The sequence below is a fragment of the Pelophylax lessonae genome (genome assembly GCF_965119305.1).
Source record: "Pelophylax lessonae genome assembly, chromosome: 3".
Taxonomy (NCBI): domain Eukaryota; kingdom Metazoa; phylum Chordata; class Amphibia; order Anura; family Ranidae; genus Pelophylax; species Pelophylax lessonae.
Window position 1 is genome coordinate 363062950 of NC_138770.1, and position 22843 is coordinate 363085792.

Consider the following 22843-nt stretch of genomic DNA (forward strand, 5'->3'; position numbering starts at 1 on the left):
TATTATATCATTTACGATAATCTGGTGTAACATATAGTAAATTTATTTAAGCAAAAGTTTTAGACAGTGTGTTTATGTTTATCTTGATTTCTATATCTGTGTACTAAAGACCAGTTTTCAAAATTACATCAAAACAGAATCAGTACCTAAACATCCATCTTTAGGCTACACTGTTTAATACATTTTTGTGCTGCTATGACCTACTAATGACACAACTACACCTACTGTATTTTTATAGATAGTTTCCAACTGTACTTAAAGTGTATGTAAACCCTAACAGTTAGTATATATACAGAATCTCACAAAAGTGGGTACTCCCCTCACATTTTTGTCAATATTTTATTATATCTTTTCATGTAACGACACTGAAGAAATTACACTTTGCTACAATGTAAAGTAGTGAGTGTACAGCTTGTATAACAGTGTACATTTGCTGTCCCCTCAAAATAACTCAACACACAGCCATTAATGTCTAAACCACTGACAACAAAAGTGAGTACACCACTAAGTCAAAATGTCCAAATTGGGCCCAAAGTGTGTCAATGTGGCCACCATTATTTTCCAGCACTGCCTTAACCCTCTTGGGCATGGAGTTCACCAGAGATTCACAGGTTGCCACTGGAGTCCTCTTCCACTTCTACATGAAAACATCACAGAGCTGGAGGATGAGCGCTCCTCCACTTTCCGTTTGAAGATGCCCCACAGATGCTCAATAGGGTTTAGGTCTGGAGACATGCTTGGCCAGTCCATTAACCTTTACCCTCAGCTTCTTTAGCAAGGCAGTGGTCATCTTGGAGGTGTGTTTGGGGTCGTTATTATGTTGGAATACTGCCCTGCCACCAAGTCTCTAAAGGGAGGGGGTCATGCTCTGCTTCACTAAGTCACAGTAAATGTTGGCATTCATGGTCCCTGAATGAACTGTAGCTCCCAAGTACTGGCAGCACTCATGCAGCCCCAGACCATGACACTCCCACCACCATACGTGACTGTAGGCAAGACACTTGTCTTTGTACTCCTCACCTGGTTGCCGCCACACACGCTTGACACCATCTAAATCAAATAAGTTTATCTTGGTCTCATCAGACCACAGGACATGGTTCCAGTAATTCATGTGTTTAGTCTGCTTGTCTTCAGCAAACTGTTTGCAGGCTTTCTTGTGCTTCATCTTTAGAAGAGGCTTCCTTCTGGGGTGACAGCCATGCAGACCAATTTGATGCAGTGTTTGGCGTATGGTCTGAGCACTGACAGGCTGCCCCCCCCCCACCCCTTTAACCTCTGCAGCAATGCTGGCAGCACTCAAACTTCTATTTCCCAGAGAAAACCTCTGGATATGACACTGAGCACATGCACTCAGCTTCTTTGGTCGACCATAATGAGGCCTGTTCTGAGTGGAACCTGTCCAGTTAAACCACTGTATGGTCTTGTCACCGTGCTGCAGCTCCGTTTCTGGGTCTTCTGGGTCTTGGCAATCTTCTTTTAGCCTAAGCCATCTTTATGTAGAGCAACAATTCTTTTTTTCAGATCCTCAGAGAGTTCTTTGCCATTAGGTGCCATGTTGAACTTTCAGTGACCAGTATGAGAAAGAGTGATAGCACCTAATTTAACACACCTGCTCCCTATTCACACCTGATATCTTGTAATACTAATGAGTCACATGACACTGGGGAGGAAAAATGGCTAATTGGGCGTAATTTTTACATTTTCACTTAGGGGTGTAATCACTTTTGTTGCCAGCAGTTTAGACATTAATGGCTGTGTGTTGAGTTATTTTGAGTTATTTTGAGGGAACGGCAAATTTACACTGTTATATAAGCTGTACACTCACTACTTTATATTGAAGCAAAGTGTCATTTCCTCAGTGTTGGCACATGAAAAGATATAATAAAATATTTACAAAAATGTGAGGGGTGTACTCACTTTTGTGAGATACTGTATATATATATATATATATATATATATATATATATATATATTCTTATTGGTCTGAGAAATATACCACTGAAAATGTCATATCTGTTTGATAAGTGCAGAAAATACCAGTTGATCTTGCCAGAAATCCTATGTTTTCTGCCTCTACTAATGGGTTAATCAGTTAGCAGTATTCCCAGCTCTCCCTGTTGATTACAGAACACCTCCTACATGGTGTGGAGATGAAGAGCAGGTAAGAAGAGTGTCTTTTAAAACATTTCCTGTCCTACATTTTCATCTGTAGATTCAGTACAGTGAGCGAACATTGTCACACTAGGAAAGTAACACATCCGAATAAGTCAAAGGAGAGAAACACTACTCGCTTTTTCTAACTCACACAGTCCCAGGTGAATTGATATTTAAAGTATTTTAAAATTTACTAATAGGAAGCCCAGTATTGGCAGTACCCTATATTGGATTATTTAATTATTTTAAAAACGAAAGTATCAATACTCTGGCAGTGTTGGTTAGACACATCAGGAAAGCCACCCCACGGCTTGTTCTGGATAGATTACTACAGCTTTAAATATAGTCAAACAGTAGTTTAAAACTATGGTTTATAACAATACCGTAAGGGGAGAATCTATAATTTTTTCCTTGTTTTCCTTATGTAAATACAATTACATAACAGGTGAATATAACCATCAGTAATGGTATTCCAAGATTGACAGGTAGTATTTTGGACTGTTTGTTTGTTTAATTGGGTTATGTTTGTTGTGAATCATTGTATTGTCTCTATAAGGTAACCAATAATATGATAGATATGTCATACACAGACTGTCTTCACATATGTATGTAGACTCCATTTTTGATGCTACTATGGTGTCTATCGCATTTCCATTTAAAAATGTATATGTCTTGAATAATGCCTGATTTAGTCATACATGTGTAACTGCCTGTCTGTAGATTGTGTTACCTTTTATCCTCTCAAAAAACATCACTTGATTTACAGCCCATTTAGACTGGCGCGATCCGACTTTGTGGGGCGACCTGTGAAGTCGCGGTGCACAGCCCGGACTTCATATAATTGAAGTCAATGCAAGTCGCCTCCAGGTCGCCCCAAAGTAGTACAGGACCCCTTTTCTAAGTCGGAGCGACTTGTGTCGCCCCTATTAGAGCGGGTCCTCTGTTAATCAATGGCGAGCGACCTGACAAGTCGCGCTAGTCTGAATGGACCCTTAAAAAAAAAGTATCAATACAAATATTTGAAAAATGATATAAAACATTGATTTATAAACATGTAAACATCCTAAAAAAAAGTGGAAATAATGACTAAATTGCTACCGTTTCTCTTTACAAAACAAAATATTTACATTACTGTATGCATCAGCTCTTGAAAGAAAGCTGGAAAGCTGGAAAGCTGGAAAAAACAACCGTAGGGGAGGATTTGCCAGAAAAGTGGGGAAAAAGGGATGTTTAAGATGTTTATATGTAATATTTAAAGAAAATGTGAAAGCAAAAGGTTTATATAAAAATAACACATTTTTATTACATAATTTACAAAAAAAAAATGACAATACATAACAGGCAAACAGTCTTGGAGACTGATATAAACCATTAATTATAAAAGCACATTACTAAAAGACCTTCAATGCATCAGCTCTTCCTCTTAATAGGGATTAGAGTTGAGCGAACACCTGGATGTCCGGGTTCGGCCGAACTTGAAAAAAAAGTCTGGGTTCGTGACCCGAACTGAACCCGAACTTTACCCGATCCCGAACCCCATTGAAGTCAATGATGACCCGAACGTTTGAGCACTAAAATGGCTCTAAAAAAAACATGGAAAGGGCTAGAGGACCCTCAACATTGGTAATAATTAAATAATATAAACGCTGTAAGTCACAGTAAAATATGAAGGAATTTTTTTTTTCTTTTAATCCATATTAAGCAGACACATATGCACTGAGCTTGCATTACATGGCCGCTACACGCCACACGCCGCCCACCTAACAGACTGATAAAAGTTTTTTTTTTCTCCCTCCTGCTCACTGGGCTCAGGTCAGGGCAAAAAGATTGTTCACTGCACCCCTACACAATAACACGATGTAGATCACTGTCTGATTAAAGACGATTCTTCCTATTCTTTCCCTGAAAGCAATCTCCAGCTTGCCCCTACAATAATCTCCTATCTCTCCCTCAGCAGCATCAGGAACCTCTCCCTACAGTAGTTAGAGCAGAGTGACGTGTGGCGCTAGGTGACTCCAGCTTTTATAGAGGCTGGGTCACATGCTGCACTGGCCAATCCCAGCAATGCCATTATAAGGCATGGCTGTGATGACTTCTAAGGGCACACTAGTTAAACGCTTGTTGATTGGCTGCGCTGCAGCTGTTGAAACCGCGCCATTAAAACCGTGCCAAAACATGAAATAAATTACCGAAGTACGGACTGTATCCCGAACATACAGTAAAATGTTCGGGTTCGTGTCCAGGTACCGAACACTCAAAAGTCCGGTACGATCCCGAACAATACTCTCCATGTTCGCTCAACCCTAGTAGGGATGAGAAATATGTAGGGCCCTCTGATTCCTCCTGTATTAAATTGTATTGTTATTTGAGATAGCTGTAGCACCCTCCTAGGTAGGTGCTAGGAAAAAGCATATATTAGCCCTGTCTGCTTATCAGGGGGCTGGATCTGTTAGCTGTGCTGTCACATGCCTCCAGGTGTGGCCTGTTGAGTCTAGGGAATCTCCCCACTGTATTCAATGAGGGATTTATTTGGACAGTGGAGGAAACCTAGCCAATAGCACACCAGGGTTCATGACTGTCCCAGTGGGTGGGGTTTGCCACAGTGCACCCTGGGATTGGAAATAAATCTGTGGGGAGCATGTGACAGAGGATCTTTTGGCGGGGGCATTAGTCCCAGGAGGAGGTGATGGCTGTCTCTCCTCCTGTAAAAGTGAGAAGGTGGTCCAGGCAGTCGGCCTAGGGACCGGAGGTTGAACTGAGCTGCAAGGGATCCAGAGTTGCTGACCGAGTGGAGCTGCTGGGCAGAGATCTTCAGGAAAAACAGTGCCGTGAGTACTCAAGATCTGCCCAGGGTCTGCCTAGGAGAGGGGGCCACTCCAGATAGGTCAAAGGGGATCCAGGAGCCAGCTAACCAGGAGAGCACAGTAAAGGGGGTGCCAAGTAGTGAAGTCCTGAAGATTAGGGAATAAGGAGGGTGCCAGGAAGGGCCCTGAAGTGTCTCAGCAGTACAGTCTGCATTACAAGGCAGCTACCTAAGTAAAGAATACCTTAAAGGACTTTCCCACAGTCAGAGAGGAAGTTCTAGTAACTGGCCTAGCCGAAGGGCCAGCATCAGTTAGCGTTAACCAGCATCACTGAAGTGTTAACCAGCATCAGTGAAGCGCTAATCAGCACCAAGCAGCATTTTTCAGTGTCCCTGCCTAATTGTGCATAGTTCAGTTGTTGGAGTATCCCATTTCTCCCTTCTCACATCCAAGTTCTTAAATAAACCCTAAAAAAACCAAAGAAACTGGACTGGTTCTTGTCTGAGGTGCTCACACTTGAAAACATGCTTAAAGGTACTGTTGTTGCTAGCGGTAACCCAGGGGGATCCACACTCAGCAGCTCCCTTGGGAGTAGTGCTACATAAAAATAAAAATAATTGCATTGTAAGTGTACTGTCGGCCCTTATGTTGTAAAGCACCGCGCAAACTGTTGGTGCTATATAAATCCTGTATAATATTAATAATAACTTTGTGTTATGTACATGTTCACTTTTATACTATGAGCAGGCACAAATCTCAGGTGACTGAATTTGGGGGTTGTACAAGCGACTGATTATTTTGTCACACATTTTCACATTGAAGCCTGCCAAAATAATACAGTCAGAATCAATGTTATTAATATAATAACAGTCAGAATCAATGTTAATTGCATGTAACATTCCATTTTTCCAAAAGCATGTGTGACTCCATGATCTGTGCACGTGAAATCTATCCTGGAGCATATTTATGCTCAATATACAATTATTGTATATTGTATTGTGTTGATTTTGGTTAACAATGTCTTCCACAGGGGTGTCTATTATAGGGCAGAATTCCGGATGGCAGTTTAGTGGTATACTACACATAGACTTCAATTACAAGCTGGCATTCATTTTATTTTGTCTTAAATATTGCAACCAGTAAAACTAATTTGTAAAATCACTGCTAGATATATGACAAAGTTACCATTCCAAGCAAAATGGAATTACAGATATAATGAAGGAAAACATGCTTCCGTTCATTCTGTCTCTCTTTAACCCCAGAGATCAAAAGCATTAAGATTTATGACCGGCTTTATTATTGTTTTCTGTACTTGGTTCTAGACTACTATATTATTTTTGCTTGCGGCGTCCAGATAGTACAATGTCATGTGTTCCGCTGTTCTTAAGTTATTCTTTTAAGTTGTTCTAGTATTTGTTTTTATGGAATGTCTGCACTGACTTGACACCAGCACAGAGATTGTTGTTATCAGTGTCCAAATACCAGTAACTCCCTAAAAGAGGGAAAGATAAGCTCTGCAATTGCAGGGCCTTACACAGCTTTGACATTTCATCAGTTTTAGGTTGGAGTTTTACTGTCAGCCTACATAGATAAACAGTAGATTGAACTTCACAACACATTCCTTCCATTTACACTTTTAAAACCCTAACAATGATTCTGTCCCTCATTACAAGTGCTTAAATAAATACACTGTTTTAAAGGATAAATTAAAAATTTGTAATTGTGGGAGACCATAGCTAATGTCCACAAAAATCTTTCACTTTGATACCAATGTCTCAACCATTGCTGGCCTTGTGAGGTGTGTCGAAGCTCTTTGGGCTTGAAGATGCAATTACTTTTACATCAGTTTTAAACCCTTTGGAGATCATTCAAAAATTTTTGAAAGGTGCATATGACCCGCAGTTGACCTGCTTCAAGCAGGTTTGTATTCCTAAAGGCTTGTAAGAGAATGCAAAACCCATTTGAATTCAACAAATATCAACATTACCCCTTATTATACTGTCTACCCCATCTGAATTTACACCACAGTCCCTCTGACTCCCTAAAGAAGTACTGCACTTATGTCAGGAGAATAGCCGAAGGAGAACTGGCAATATCCCCAATACTTGGCATAGTTGCATCCTGCTCGCTCCCGTGAGCATCAGCGCACGCATGGCACATTGTCACATACAAGTGCGTGGCAGCGCAAATCGGCGAATATGCGTGTGCAGTGGCACGATCAGAATGTGATAGATTCTGATGCCCACTGACTTATAAAGGACTGGTGCTATGCTCATTAGATTGCTGGATGATCGTCAGCCCCCCTCTGTTCCTGTGCTTCTGTGTATTCTGATCTTGGATTCCCTGTTACCGACCTGGCTTGCCTCTTCTGATTTCCATCCCTGGCTCTGACCCCTGGCTTGTACTACTGATTGCACTGCTGCCTGATTACCTGTGTATAACCCCGGCTTGTGTTACTGACTCCACCACTGCATGATTACCTGTCTATGACCCCGGCTTATTACTGTTCCTGCTATCTGCCACTGCTCCAAACTAATCAACCATGCATGACCCCCAACTTGGTTCCTGATCCTCTCCTGTATCACCTTCAGGGGTGCTCTGCACTCTACTGCAAGGGAAGCCCTCTCAACACTCTGGCCTCTGAAGGGTAAAGAGAAGTGATTTTTGAAAATGTTCAAATGCCTATTAAATACATGTTGCCTTGCAGAGTGCCTATGAGGCATTCTTCACTACTTGCCTCCCTCCTTCCAGCATGTTACCAATGATACTATGCTGAGATCAATGTGCTCATATTACAAAATCATCTTTGTGGTGTTCAGTTTAAAATGTGGAATAAAAAGTGCTAAGACTGGGGAAAATATGGGTATCCCAAAGGTGCAAAATCCTAATTCAATTTGTTCACTGTATAAACTGCTCTATATCAAAGGTAATGTACAGATTGTATGATGTTTTATGAAAAATAGAGGTATCTACACATACCAGCTGCAGCTTGCTTTACTCTCAACATTGGTCAAATGTTGGTTTATCTGGGTGACCAAAGCACTTTTTTGTACTAACAGGGGTTGCATTCTACTTATGCCTCATATACACTGTGCACAGGCCAAGGAGGCAGCCCATCATAGTGATGAACAAATAATAATAGGGGGAGGGGGAGAGCAGGGAATATCCAACTGTAGCCAGGAGTATCAGAAAAGTACCTGTTCAGAAAAGCCATTATTCAATCATAATCATCAATGCATGCACTTTGTACTTTCTAGTAGTTATCTCTTTTTATAATGACATTTTTATGGGATTAATTAGAAACTATTCAGGGTGTATCTATAATCTTACCATGCTATGTAGGCCAGCAGTTCAGGGACCATTACTGTTTGGCTACATAAACCTTCTGAAGGCAGAAGGTAATACTGGCTAAGTTAAACCTATATTATAATAACACTGCCAAACTGCTATGGAAGCAGTTTTGTTCTATTGTGTTAAGCTGGCCAAAGATGGACAGAAATTTGGCTGGTTCAGCAGGCACCAGGCGGATTTTGATCCATCTATGGCTGATCAAATCTGCAGCCATGTGAGTGCACTACTGATCAGTGTACTCTGACAGCAGTGGAGTCCCTGCTGTCAGAATTCAATGAGACAGAGGGGAGGATTCCCCTATCCACCTTGCTTGTGCAGATCAGGCAATTCATTCAGTTTCTCAAATCAGCCCACTTGTTAACTTTATTTATTGTTTTAGAGAGACTCAAAAGTCACTAATGGGATTAAAGTAGAAGTCCACCTTAACAATAAAATCTCTAAATCCACATGCATCCTCAATATAAGACTAACCTATCTAGCCCTGTAAAGAAGAAATCGCTATACATATCTTTTTTTAAGCCACTCTGGTAGGGTCCCACACTGAGCTGTCAGCGGTGAAGAGAAGGCAGTCGACAACAGAAGCCTCATAGTAACTCTATGGGTGACGTCACTTTCCATTCATTTCCCAGCCGTTGTCGGCTGTCTTCTCTGCAGAGCTTCTGCCTCTGGAGACCAGACCAGAGAGGCTTCAAACAAGGTATGTATAGCGATATCTTCTTTACAGGGCTAGATAGGTTAGTCTTAGATGGGGTGGAATTACACTTTAATTGGCGGTTGTAGAGCCACTTAACCTTATAAATAGTAGTTTCTATTAACATTTTGTGTTATACAAAGAAATGCACAAAATAAATATAATCTACAGGACAAAGTTTGTTCCAGCGTATAAATTCAAACAAGTTAGAAGTATCAATAGTCTGTAGAGACTAAATTATTCTGAATGAACAGTTAAAGCAGTATTAAACCCAAAAGCAAACATTTATTATATTGCAGCTTACCAATTCTTAGATATGATGATTGCATGCATTTTTTTAGGCTTTCTTTAATCTATTTTCATCTGATTATCCAGCCAACAAGTCTGTTGTTTTTCAAAAGATTTCCTATAGAATTTATCAGTTTACATGGAGGAGACAAACCACTTAACACTGGCAGGGATGGTTAAAATTTAGGCTTAAATTTAGTCATGTAAAACCTTTATCCTAAAAGGAAAAAAACTATTGTTGTAACTAATTATAAAGTATGAGCTGGAGCTTGGCTTCAGTTAGTGAGTATATGAATCTGATAATACATTAAACACCCCCCCCCCTGTTTTCTTTCATCCAGGGTGATAACAGAGGGGAAAGCCAAAGAAAAGGAAACTGATGAAGACACCACATCCAATGATTGGTAAGCTGCAATATATTATATTTTTGGTTTGGGATCAAATGCGGCATTACAATAACAAGAGACTCCTCCTAGACCAACTACTGAAGAAGTTGAACAGGTTGATACATGACATGCAAAACCCCAAGCTTACAGAACATTGGACAGAGTCAGTCATCACAGAGCAACAGCATCATCAAGGAGTTTAGTTAAAGAGAGTAAGAGTGGTGGAAGCCAAACTGGGTGAGGATTGCCAGGTGACCAAATATTTTGATTTTTGTTTTTTTTGGGCAGCCCCTGTGTTGATAGGTTAGTTTTTCCCTGTCCAATATAGTGTTTATTGAATTACGCCACTGTGCGAATGTAGTTAAACTAGATGAAAACCAGCATTGTGCTATTAGTGTACATGCAAGAAACAGCAAATGGGTCAGTAAAATTCTGTGTGCAGGAGAAGACCAGTCATCAGGGATAATATCCAGAAAGGCTATTTTAGAATCAGGGGATATTTGAACAAAACACAGATCTGTAGGTGTTTTAAACAAAGCAGACCAATACAGAAATAATTTAGGGCACCTCCACAACATGGCTATCAAAGTTATAATATCCCGGGAGCACCTGGGACAGTTGGTGACATACCTCGTCCCCAGGAAACCTGAGATTTGGATGTAACACACCTTTTGCAAAATAAATAGCTGGGTTAGGTTTTAAGTGGGGAAGAAGCAATTATTTCTAGCATCACTGTCTATTGATGGTTGTCTAAGGTATTAAAATCTCGTTTATGTTTTGGTGTACAGTTTAATCCGATTTTGGAGCTGGCAACCCACAGGACAGAATTTATGTCTCCAATCAAACACTGTTTAGTTTAGGATGGGGGAACTACCACTTAGAGAATCGATGAGGGGCTGTATACCAATGCTATTGATTATGATTGAATTTGTAAAGCTTGTCGAAGTTGTAAATATTGAAAAATGTATCTGATCTGTAGTATTGCTCTACAATAGAATTAAATGACAGCAATGTATCATACAATTGGTGGAGAAATAAAATGTCTGAATTTATCCAATGTTTGACTTCTTCAAGTGTGTTTTATTCAGGGACCTGTCAAATTTTCCTGGTAAAAATAGAATCATGTTCTTATGTACATTTGTAAAACCAAAATAGACTCAAAATAAATGATTTTTCACTAAGGCTGGAAAAAGAGCTAAGATCTCTGTTGTAATCTATTCAAATGAAATTGTTTCAACTCTGTTAAAGATATTCACCCCAATGATATTTGAGACCTTTCCTAAGAAACACTTTAAATGTTTAATGATCATTTATGTCTGCTTCTCACATTCACAAGGAGGAGAAGAGAGCATTCGCGCATACGTAAAACAGCACAATTTGATGTGCAGCCATCATTCAAATGATATAATCTGCTCTGCTTTACCAATTATTTGTAAAATGGAACTCATGGCAAGGCCCGGAGCGTGTTGTACACTACTGGAAAGGAAGGCAAATGGATACTTAAGCTAAAAATGTCACACATGATATTACCAATGAGCTGTTACTTTTCTTATTCTGGCCATTCCAATGTTTCTAAAAAAATAATGAAGTAAACAGTAGCCTATATACCAAATAATATAAAAAACGCATCAGCAAGAAAAGAAATGTAATTTTATTGTGGGAACATATTATATATCAATTGGAGTGATCTACAGAGAGGGTAATTTTTTTCTTTTCAATACATTTTTATTAAATTTTCAAGATTAGGTTCACAAAGATGGTTATTTTTAATGCTGACAAAAAAAAACAAACATAGAAATATTACCATTTGGATCAATAAAGTGAGTCCGGGATCTAAGGGGAAGTGTAAAAATATAGTAAAACACCTGTCAAGTTCCAATGTTTTAGCACTCTTCAAGCCTAGCAACATAGGAGTCTTAGATTGGTGGTCTTCTTTTGCTGTATTGCCTAAATATGCCTTTGCTTGAGTTCCGGGCAGTTCAGCAAAACAGATCATAACATTTTTGGATTTGCTCTTCAAGCCCAGGAACATAGGAGTCTTGGATTGGTGGTCTTCTTTTGCTGTATTGCCTAAATATGCCTTTGCATGAGTTCTGGGCAGTTCAGCGAAACAGATCATAACATTTTTGGATTCAGAAGATATTAAATCCAAACCAAAATGTAAGTTAATAGAGAAAAAAATTATTGTGCTTTTTTGGGATGTTTTGCTGAACAGAATCTCATGGTTTTTGTTGTGGGACGACTTTGGAGGCAGAGAGGAGGCATATATTAGCCAGAAATAGTAAATGAAAATGAATTTTGTTTTCAAAAATGTTATCAAAATTGGACAGATTTGATGCAAAGAATTGCACCTGTTTTAATACTATTTTAAGGCTTTAAGGCTATTTTAAAAGAAGGGAGAAGTAATATATCAGCCAGAAAAAAAAAACTGTGTGACTGTTTTTTTTAAGACATCATATTAACATGTTGCTGGTAGAAGGCAATTTAAGAATCAGAGAGTAGGCATTTTTCAGCCAAAAAAATTCAATGACACTGTCATTTGTCTGGGAGATTGTAAAAAAGAAGAAAAGATTTCATGCCCCAAATCTCATCTTAAATAGTATTTATTCGTAGAAGCTGGGAGAAGTTTTTCTACTTTGAAATATTCAATTAGACTGTTCATTTTTGGCACATAATCTAAAAATTATACAGATATGCCACATTGAAACCAATTGTTTTTCATAGAAGGCAATTCTGGAGTTGAGATGACCTTGCGGTTCGCCTGGCGGTCGGTTCGCGGCAAATTTTGCTTGTTCGCTACCCGCCAAATTTGTAAACACATGGCGTTGTTCGCAGCGGCCATATTAGTTTACATTGGGGAGAACTTTGACCCATGACACAGCCGTTAGGTGGAATGGGACAGCCAATTAAAACATTTCAGCACATGGACATGCCCCCTACCCTATAAATAGACCTGAGCTGTCGGCCATTTCACATTCTGCTTTTTGCCAGCGTAGGGAGAGGTTGCCTGTGCTCATGAGGGAGAGATTGCCAGACACAAACAGCTCTGTGAAGATCCACAAAATTCCTGGTATTTCGGTAGGTCTACTACAGTATCTTTTCAGGTTAGGGGCAGGTATCCAGTCGGTGCTTTAGGGGCAGTTAGAGATCGGCAGCAGTCACACAAATTGCTCTGTTAATGTCCACAAAAGTCAGTTTCAGGGCTGGTATTTTGGTATAGGTCCAGTCTCTTTTCAGGTTAGGGACAGGTATCCAGTCTGTGCTTTAGGGGCAGTTAGAGAGATCGGCTGCAGTCACACAAATCGCTCTGTTAATGTCCACAAAAGTCATTTAAAGGGCTGCAATTTTTGGTATAGGTCCAGTCTCTTTTCAGGTTAGGGGCAGGTATCCAGTCTGTGCTTTAGGGGCAGTTAGAGAGATCGGCTGCAGTCACACAAATCGTTCTGTTAATGTCCACAAAAGTTATTTAAAGGGCTGCAGTTTTTGGTATAGGTCCAGTCTCTTTTCAGGTTAGAGGCAGTTATACAGTCTGTGCTTTAGGGGCAGTTAGAAATCGGCAGCAGTCACACAAATCGCTCTGTTAATGTCCACCAAAGTCATTTAAAGGGCTGCAAATTTTTTGGTATTGCTGTGCAGTGCACTAAAATGGGGGGGGGGAGGGTAATCCACAGTATAATATACTTTGTAGAAAGCATATTATAGTGGATTAGTAGTGTTATTGTGCACTGTGCAGCATTGTGACAGGTGTGGTGACTGAGTGTTGCTGCAGCAATACTACACACAGTGACAAAATCACTTATAATGTATTATAACTGGTGTGATAAACCAATGCCCCCCCCAATACCACATATTGAAGTGGGGTGTTATCTGAGTATACTTTTACAAGTGTATTTGTGTCCTGCAACAATATTGCCTCTTTTGCTGAGTTAAGTCTGATACACACACAGTGCCAAACTCACTGGCCTATTTTTTGAACTGGTGTGATAGAGCAATGGCCCCCCAATACCACATATTGAAGTGGGGTGTTATCTGAGTATACTTTTACAAGTGTATTTGTGTCCTGCAACAATATTGCCTCTTTTGCTGAGTTAAGTCTGATACACACACAGTGCCAAACTCACTGGCCTATTTTTTGAACTGGTGTGATAGAGCAATGGCCCCCCAATACCACATATTGAAGTGGGGTGTTATCTGAGTATACTTTTACAAGTGTATTTGTGTCCTGCAACAATATTTCCTCTTTTGCTTTGTTAAGTCTGGTACACACGGTGTCAAACTCACTGGCCAATTTTTGGAACGGGTGTGATAGACCAGTGGCCCCCCAATACCACATATTGAAGTGGGGTGTTATTTAACAGTATAATTTTCTAAGAGTGTATTTTAGTCCTGCAAAAATTTGGCCTCTTGCTGTGTAAACTGTGCTACACACAGTGACAACAGTTACTGGCCAATTATTTGTAGAACTGGTGTAATAAACCTGTGGCCCCCCAATACCACAGATTGAAGGGCTGCAGTTTTTGGTATAGGTCCAGTCTCTTTTCAGGTTAGGGGCAGTTATACAGTCTGTGCTTTAGGGGCAGTTAGAAATCGGCAGCAGTCACACAAATCGCTCTGTTAATGTCCACCAAAGTCATTTAAAGGGCTGCAAATTTTTTGGTATTGCTGTGCAGTGCACTAAAATGGGGGGGGGGGGGGGGTAATCCACAGTATAATATACTTTGTAGAAAGCATATTATAGAGGATTAGTAGTATTATTGTGCACTGTGCAGCATTGTGACAGGTGTGGTGACTGAGTGTTGCTGCAGCAATACTACACACAGTGACAAAATCACTTATAATGTATTATAACTGGTGTGATAAACCAATGGCCCCCCAATACCACATATTGAAGTGGGGTGTTATCTGAGTATACTTTTACAAGTGTATTTGTGTCCTGCAACAATATTGCCTTTTTTGCTGAGTTAAGTCTGATACACACACAGTGCCAAACTCACTGGCCTATTTTTTGAACTGGTGTGATAGAGCAATGGCCCCCCAATACCACATATTGAAGTGGGGTGTTATCTGAGTATACTTTTACAAGTGTATTTGTGTCCTGCAACAATATTTCCTCTTTTGCTGTGTTAAGTCTGGTACACACAGTGTCAAACTCACTGGCCAATTTTTGGAACGGGTGTGATAGACCAGTGGCCCCCCAATACCACATATTGAAGTGGGGTGTTATTTAACAGTATAATTTTCTAAGAGTGTATTTTAGTCCTGCAAAAATTTGGCCTCTTGCTGTGTAAACTGTGCTACACACAGTGACAACAGTTACTGGCCAATTATTTGTAGAACTGGTGTAATAAACCTGTGCCCCCCCCCCCCATACCACAGATTGAAGTGGGGTGTTATTTAACAGTATAATTTTCTAAGAGTGTATTTTAGTCCTGCAAAAATGTGGCCTCTTGCTGTGTAAACTGTGCTACACACAGTGACAACAGTTACTGGCCAATTATTTGTAGAACTGGTGTAATAAACCTGTGGCCCCCCAATACCACAGATTGAAGCGGGGTGTTATCTGAGTATACTTTTACAAGTGTATTTGTGTCCTGCAACAATATTGCCTCTTTTGCTGTGTTAAGTCTGGTACACACAGTGCCAAACTCACTGGCCAATTTTTTGAACAACTGGTGTGATAGACCAGTGGCCCCCCAATACCACACATTGAAGTGAGGTGTTATCTGAGTAAACTTTTACAAGTGTATTTGTGTCCTGCAACAATATTGCCTCTTTTGCTGTGTTAAGTCTGGTACACACAGTGTCAAACTCACTGGCCAATTTTTTGAACAACTGGTGTGATAGACCAGTGGCTCCCTAATACCACATATTGAAGTGGGGTGTTATCTGAGTAAACTTTTACAAGTGTATTCGTGTCCTGCAACAATATTGCCTCTTTTGCTGAGTTAAGTCTGGTACACACAGTGCCAAACTCACTGGCCAATTTTTTGAACAACTGATGTGATAGACCAGTAGCCCCCAATACCACATATTGAAGTGGGGTGTTATTTAACAGTATAATTTTCTAAGAGTGTATTTTAGTCCTGCAAAAATTTGGCCTCTTGCTGTGTAAACTGTGCTACATACAGTGACAACAGTTACTGGCCAATTATTTGTAGAACTGGTGTAATAAACCTGTGCCCCCCCCCCCCCATACCACAGATTGAAGTGGGGTGTTATTTAACAGTATAATTTTCTAAGAGTGTATTTTAGTCCTGCAAAAATGTGGCCTCTTGCTGTGTAAACTGTGCTACACACAGTGACAACAGTTACTGGCCAATTATTTGTAGAACTGGTGTAATAAACCTGTGGCCCCCCAATACCACAGATTGAAGCGGGGTGTTATCTGAGTATACTTTTACAAGTGTATTTGTGTCCTGCAACAATATTGCCTCTTTTGCTGTGTTAAGTCTGGTACACACAGTGCCAAACTCACTGGCCAATTTTTTGAACAACTGGTGTGATAGACCAGTGGCCCCCCAATACCACACATTGAAGTGAGGTGTTATCTGAGTAAACTTTTACAAGTGTATTTGTGTCCTGCAACAATATTGCCTCTTTTGCTGTGTTAAGTCTGGTACACACAGTGTCAAACTCACTGGCCAATTTTTTTAACAACTGGTGTGATAGACCAGTGGCTCCCTAATACCACATATTGAAGTGGGGTGTTATCTGAGTAAACTTTTACAAGTGTATTCGTGTCCTGCAACAATATTGCCTCTTTTGCTGAGTTAAGTCTGGTACACACAGTGCCAAACTCACTGGCCAATTTTTTGAACAACTGATGTGATAGACCAGTAGCCCCCCAATACCACATATTGAAGTGGGGTGTTATTTAACAGTATAATTTTCTAAGAGTGTATTTTAGTCCTGCAAAAATTTGGCCTCTTGCTGTGTAAACTGTGCTACATACAGTGACAACAGTTACTGGCCAATTATTTGTAGAACTGGTGTGATCAACCTGTGCCCCCCCCCCCCCCAATACCACAGATTGAAGCGAGGTGTTATTTAACAGTATACTTTTCTAAGATTGTATTTTAGTCCTGCAAAAATTTGGCCTCTTTTGCTGTGTTAACTGTGCTACACACAGTGACGACAGTTACTGGCCAATTATTTGTAGAACTGGCGGACTGACGGACTGGCAGATAGGGAGGAGAGGCAGGCAGAACTTGCATTGCACAAGAGGTACAAAGCAGACTGCAAATGTATCAGGAGCGAGCCATCAACCATGTACAGTCACATCTGGCTCTCCCAGGACGCCGGTACATGGCTCCGCAGTCATCACGTTGTTCTGGAAAAAGGCAGGCTTCTGTGGCTCAAATGTTGGAGTGTTAAAAAAGGTGTCTGACAGGTGTCCGACTACATCCAGTTAACGGCCGATGTGGACGCTCTGAGCAGTGATGAACCCTTGGACTACTGGGTGGGCAGGCTTGACCTCTAGCCAGAGCTTGCACAATTTGCAATGGAACTGGTGGCTTGTCCCCCGTCCAGTGTCCTGTCCGAAAGGACGTTCAGCGCAGCAGGGGGGATCGTGACCGATAAGCGCACTCGCCTAGCTCATGACAGTGTAGACTACCTCACATTTATAAAAATGAATGAGGCATGGATCTCTGAGAAATTCAACACATGTGACCAGTAGACCATGTTTCATTGAAATTCCTCATGACAGGCCACAAATATCTGCCAGACCGCCATCCACCCACAACAATTCCTGGTCCTTGTCTTCGCTAAATACAGCGGCATAAAAGGCATTTCATGTCCATTGAATTGCTAATTTTTGGGGGCTATACAGGCCGACACTTACTTCTGTATACTGTGAATACCTAATGTACCTCCAGCCATCAAATACACTACGTTCTTTGCTGTCAGTTGAACCCATGTGAGCTAATTTTTGGGGCCTATACAGGCCGACACTTACTTCTGTATACTGTGAATGCCTAATGTACCTCTAGCCATCAAATACACTACGTTCTTTGCTGTCATTTAAACCCATGTGGGATAATTTTTGGGGCCTATACAGGCCGACACTTACTTCTGTATCCTGTGAATGCCTAATGTACCTCTAGCCATCAAATACACTACGTTCTTTGCTGTCAGTTAAACCCATGTGGGCTAATTTTTGGGGACTATACAAGGCGACACTTACTTCTGTATACTGTGTGAATGCCTAATGTACCTCTAGCCATCAAATACTACGTTCTTTGCTGTCAGTTAAACCCATGTGAGCTAATTTTTGGGGTCTATACAGGCCGACACTTACTTCTGTATCCTGTGAATGCCTAATGTACCTCTAGCTATCAAATACACTACGTTCTTTGCTGTCAGTTAAACCCATGTGGGCTAATTTTTTGGGCGTATACAGGCTGTCAATTACTTCTGTATACTGTGAATACCTAATGTACCTCCAGCCATCAAATACACTACGTTCTTTGCTGTCAGTTAAACCCATGTGAGCTAATTTTTGGGGCCTATACAGGCCGATACTTACTTCTGTATCCTGTGAATGCCTAATGTACCTCTAGCCATCAAATACACTACGTTCTTTGCTGTCAGTTAAACCCATGTGGGCTAATTTTTGGGGCCTATACAGGCCGACACTTACTTCTATATCCTGTGAATGCCTAATGTACCTCTAGCCATCAAATACACTACGTTCTTTGCTGTCAGTTAAACCCATGTGGGCTAATTTTTGGGGCCTATACTGGCCGACACTTACTTCTGTATACAGTGTGAATGCCTAATGTACCTCTAGCCATCAAATACTATGTTCTTTGCTGTCAGTTAAACCCATGTGACCTAATATTTGGGGCTTATACAGGCTGACACTTACTTCTGTGTCCTGTGAATGCCTAATGTACCTCTAGCCATCAAATACACTACATTCTTTTCTGTCAGTTAAACCCATGTGGGCCAATTTTTGGGGCCTATACAGGCCGACACTTACTTCTGTATACTGTGAATGCCTAATGTACCTCCAGCCATCAAATACACTACGTTCTTTGCTGTCAATTAAACCCATGTGAGCTAATTTTTGGAGCCTTTGCAGGCCGACACTTACTTCTGTATACTGTGTGAATGCCTAATGTACCTCTAGCCATCAAATACACTACGTTCTTTGCTGTCAGTTAAACCCATGTGAGCTGATTTTTGGGGCCTATACAGGCCGACACTTACTTCTGTATCCTGTGAATGCCTAATGTACCTCTAGCCATCAAATACACTATGTTCTTTGCTGTCAGTTAAACCCATGTGAGCTAATTTTTGGGGCCTATACAGGCCGACACTTACTTCTGTATACTGTGTGAATGCCTAATGTACCTCTAGCCATCAAATACTATGTTCTTTGCTGTCAGTTAAACCCATGTGAGCTAATTTTTGGGGTCTATACAGGCCGACACTTACTTCTGTATCCTGTGAATGCCTAATGTACCTCTAGCTATCAAATACACTACGTTCTTTGCTGTCAGTTAAACCCACGTGGGCTAATTTTTTGGGCGTATACAGGCTGTCAATTACTTCTGTATACTGTGAATACCTAATGTACCTCCAGCCATCAAATACACTACGTTCTTTGCTGTCAGTTAAACCCATGTGAGGTAATTTTTGGGGCCTATACAGGCCGATACTTACTTCTGTATCCTGTGAATGCCTAATGTACCTCTAGCCATCAAATACACTACGTTCTTTGCTGTCAGTTAAACCCATGTGGGCTAATTTTTGGGGCCTATACAGGCCGACACTTACTTCTGTATCCTGTGAATGCCTAATGTACCTCTAGCCATCAAATACACTACGTTCTTTGCTGTCAGTTAAACCCATGTGGGCTAATTTTTGGGGCCTATACTGGCCGACACTTACTTCTGTATACAGTGTGAATGCCTAATGTACCTCTAGCCATCAAATACTATGTTCTTTGCTGTCAGTTAAACCCATGTGACCTAATATTTGGGGCTTATACAGGCTGACACTTACTTCTGTGTCCTGTGAATGCCTAATGTACCTCTAGCCATCACATACACTACATTCTTTTCTGTCAGTTAAACCCATGTGGGCCAATTTTTGGGGCCTATACAGGCCGACACTTACTTCTGTATACTGTGAATGCCTAATGTACCTCCAGCCATCAAATACACTACGTTCTTTGCTGTCAATTAAACCCATGTGAGCTAATTTTTGGAGCCTTTGCAGGCCGACACTTACTTCTGTATACTGTGTGAATGCCTAATGTACCTCTAGCCATCAAATACACTACGTTCTTTGCTGTCAGTTAAACCCATGTGAGCTGATTTTTGGGGCCTATACAGGCCGACACTTACTTCTGTATCCTGTGAATGCCTAATGTACCTCTAGCCATCAAATACACTATGTTCTTTGCTGTCAGTTAAACCCATGTGAGCTAATTTTTGGGGCCTATACAGGCCGACACTTACTTCTGTATACTGTGTGAATGCCTAATGTACCTCTAGCCATCAAATACTATGTTCTTTGCTGTCAGTTAAACCCATGTGAGCTAATTTTTGGGGTCTATACAGGCCGACACTTACTTCTGTATCCTGTGAATGCCTAATGTACCTCTAGCTATCAAATACACTACATTCTTTGCTGTCAGTTAAACCCATGTGGGCTAATTTTTTGGGCGTATACAGGCTGTCAATTACTTCTGTATACTGTGAATACCTAATGTACCTCCAGCCATCAAATACACTACGTTCTTTGCTGTCAGTTAAACCCATGTGAGCTAATTTTTGGGGCCTATACAGGCCGATACTTACTTCTGTATCCTGTGAATGCCTAATGTACCTCTAGCCATCAAATACACTACGTTCTTTGCTGTCAGTTAAACCCATGTGGGCTAATTTTTGGGGCCTATACAGGCCGACACTTACTTCTGTATCCTGTGAATGCCTAATGTACCTCTAGCCATCAAATACACTACGTTCTTTGCTGTCAGTTAAACCCATGTGGGCTAATTTTTGGGGCCTATACTGGCCGACACTTACTTCTGTATACAGTGTGAATGCCTAATGTACCTCTAGCCATCAAATACTATGTTCTTTGCTGTCAGTTAAACCCATGTGACCTAATATTTGGGGCTTATACAGGCTGACACTTACTTCTGTGTCCTGTGAATGCCTAATGTACCTCTAGCCATCAAATACACTACATTCTTTTCTGTCAGTTAAACCCATGTGGGCCAATTTTTGGGGCCTATACAGGCCGACACTTACTTCTGTATACTGTGAATGCCTAATGTACCTCCAGCCATCAAATACACTACGTTCTTTGCTGTCAATTAAACCCATGTGAGCTAATTTTTGGAGCCTTTGCAGGCCGACACTTACTTCTGTATACTGTGTGAATGCCTAATGTACCTCTAGCCATCAAATACACTACGTTCTTTGCTGTCAGTTAAACCCATGTGAGCTGATTTTTGGGGCCTATACAGGCCGACACTTACTTCTGTATCCTGTGAATGCCTAATGTACCTCTAGCCATCAAATACACTATGTTCTTTGCTGTCAGTTAAACCCATGTGAGCTAATTTTTGGGGCCTATACAGGCCGACACTTACTTCTGTATACTGTGTGAATGCCTAATGTACCTCTAGCCATCAAATACTATGTTCTTTGCTGTCAGTTAAACCCATGTGAGCTAATTTTCAGGGCCTATACAGGCTGACACTTACTTCTGTATCCTGTGAATGCTTAATGTACCTCTAGCCATTAAATACACTACATTCTTTGCTGTCAGTTAAACCCATGTGGGCTAATTTTTGGGGCCTATACAGGCCGACACTTACTTCTGTATACTGTGAATGTCTAATTTACCTCCAGCCATCAAATACACTATGTTCTTTGCTGTCAGTTAAACCCATGTGAGCTAATTTTTGGAGCCTATACAGGCCGACACTTACTTCTGTATACTGTGAGAATGCCTAATGTACCTCCAGCCACCAAATACACTACATTCTTTGCTGTCAGTTAAACCCATGTGAGCTAATTTTTGGAGCCTATACAGGCCGACACTTACTTCTGTATACTGTGTGAATGCCTAATGTACCTCTAGCCATCAAATACACTACATTCTTTTCTGTCAGTTAAACCCATGTGGGCTAATTTTTGGAGCCTATACAGGCCGACACTTACTTCTGTATACTGTGTGAATGCCTAATGTACCTCCAGCCATCAAATACACTACGTTCTTTGCTGTCAATTAAACCCATGTGAGCTAATTTTTGGAGCCTTTGCAGGCCGACACTTACTTCTGTATACTGTGAATGCCTAATGTACCTCCAGCCATCAAATACACTACGTTCAGACAGACAGAATTTTTTTTTGTCACAAAACTACCTGCAGAATTTAATGTACGTTTAGAAAGCATGCTGAAGAGCCTGAAGGGAAGCTGTAACATTTAGAGGTTGGTGAACATTTTAAAATAGTCAGTGGGAAAAAGGTTGTTTTCTTAGTAGTTGTAAGAAGGATAGCAAGCTAAAAGCAGAAATGGACTTGGCAGTAGGTTTCTGTCACAGTACCCAAAAATTTTGATTTTCAAAACTCTGGGTTTACAGGTTAAAAAAAGTACATATGTGGTACCCCATTTTCATGATATGGCATTTCAAAAATAAATAGCTGTATTTGTAGCAAAAATTAGTATCAGCCCTTCGGTATATATGGGTATAATTTTTCAATTATCCAGACCATGGTACCACAGTTGGACAGCATCACCAACTATTAAACCCCCCAAAAAAGGAACCAACACTAATAAAACTTCAACACATAACATTAAAATCAACTAAAGAAAGTCCATGTATAAAGTTCATAAAGAAATGTGGTACATCCCACACCATAAAATGTGATCTTCTCATTTTTAAGGAGTAGTCTTTAAATAAAGCGCTAAATACCTCCACCAATGTGAGAAATGCATACTCATTGTCTCTTCAGTTACCTCTAACTAAAGGTCAGCAAAGGCTTTGAGATATTTGATGATCCATCAGAAATAATCACTGTCTCACCATCAGATCTTCCTATATCATCCTAAATCAGGTACCGTATATACTCGAGTATAAGCGGACCCGAATATAAGCCGAGGACCCTAATTTTACCACAAAAAAGTGGGAAAACTTATTGACT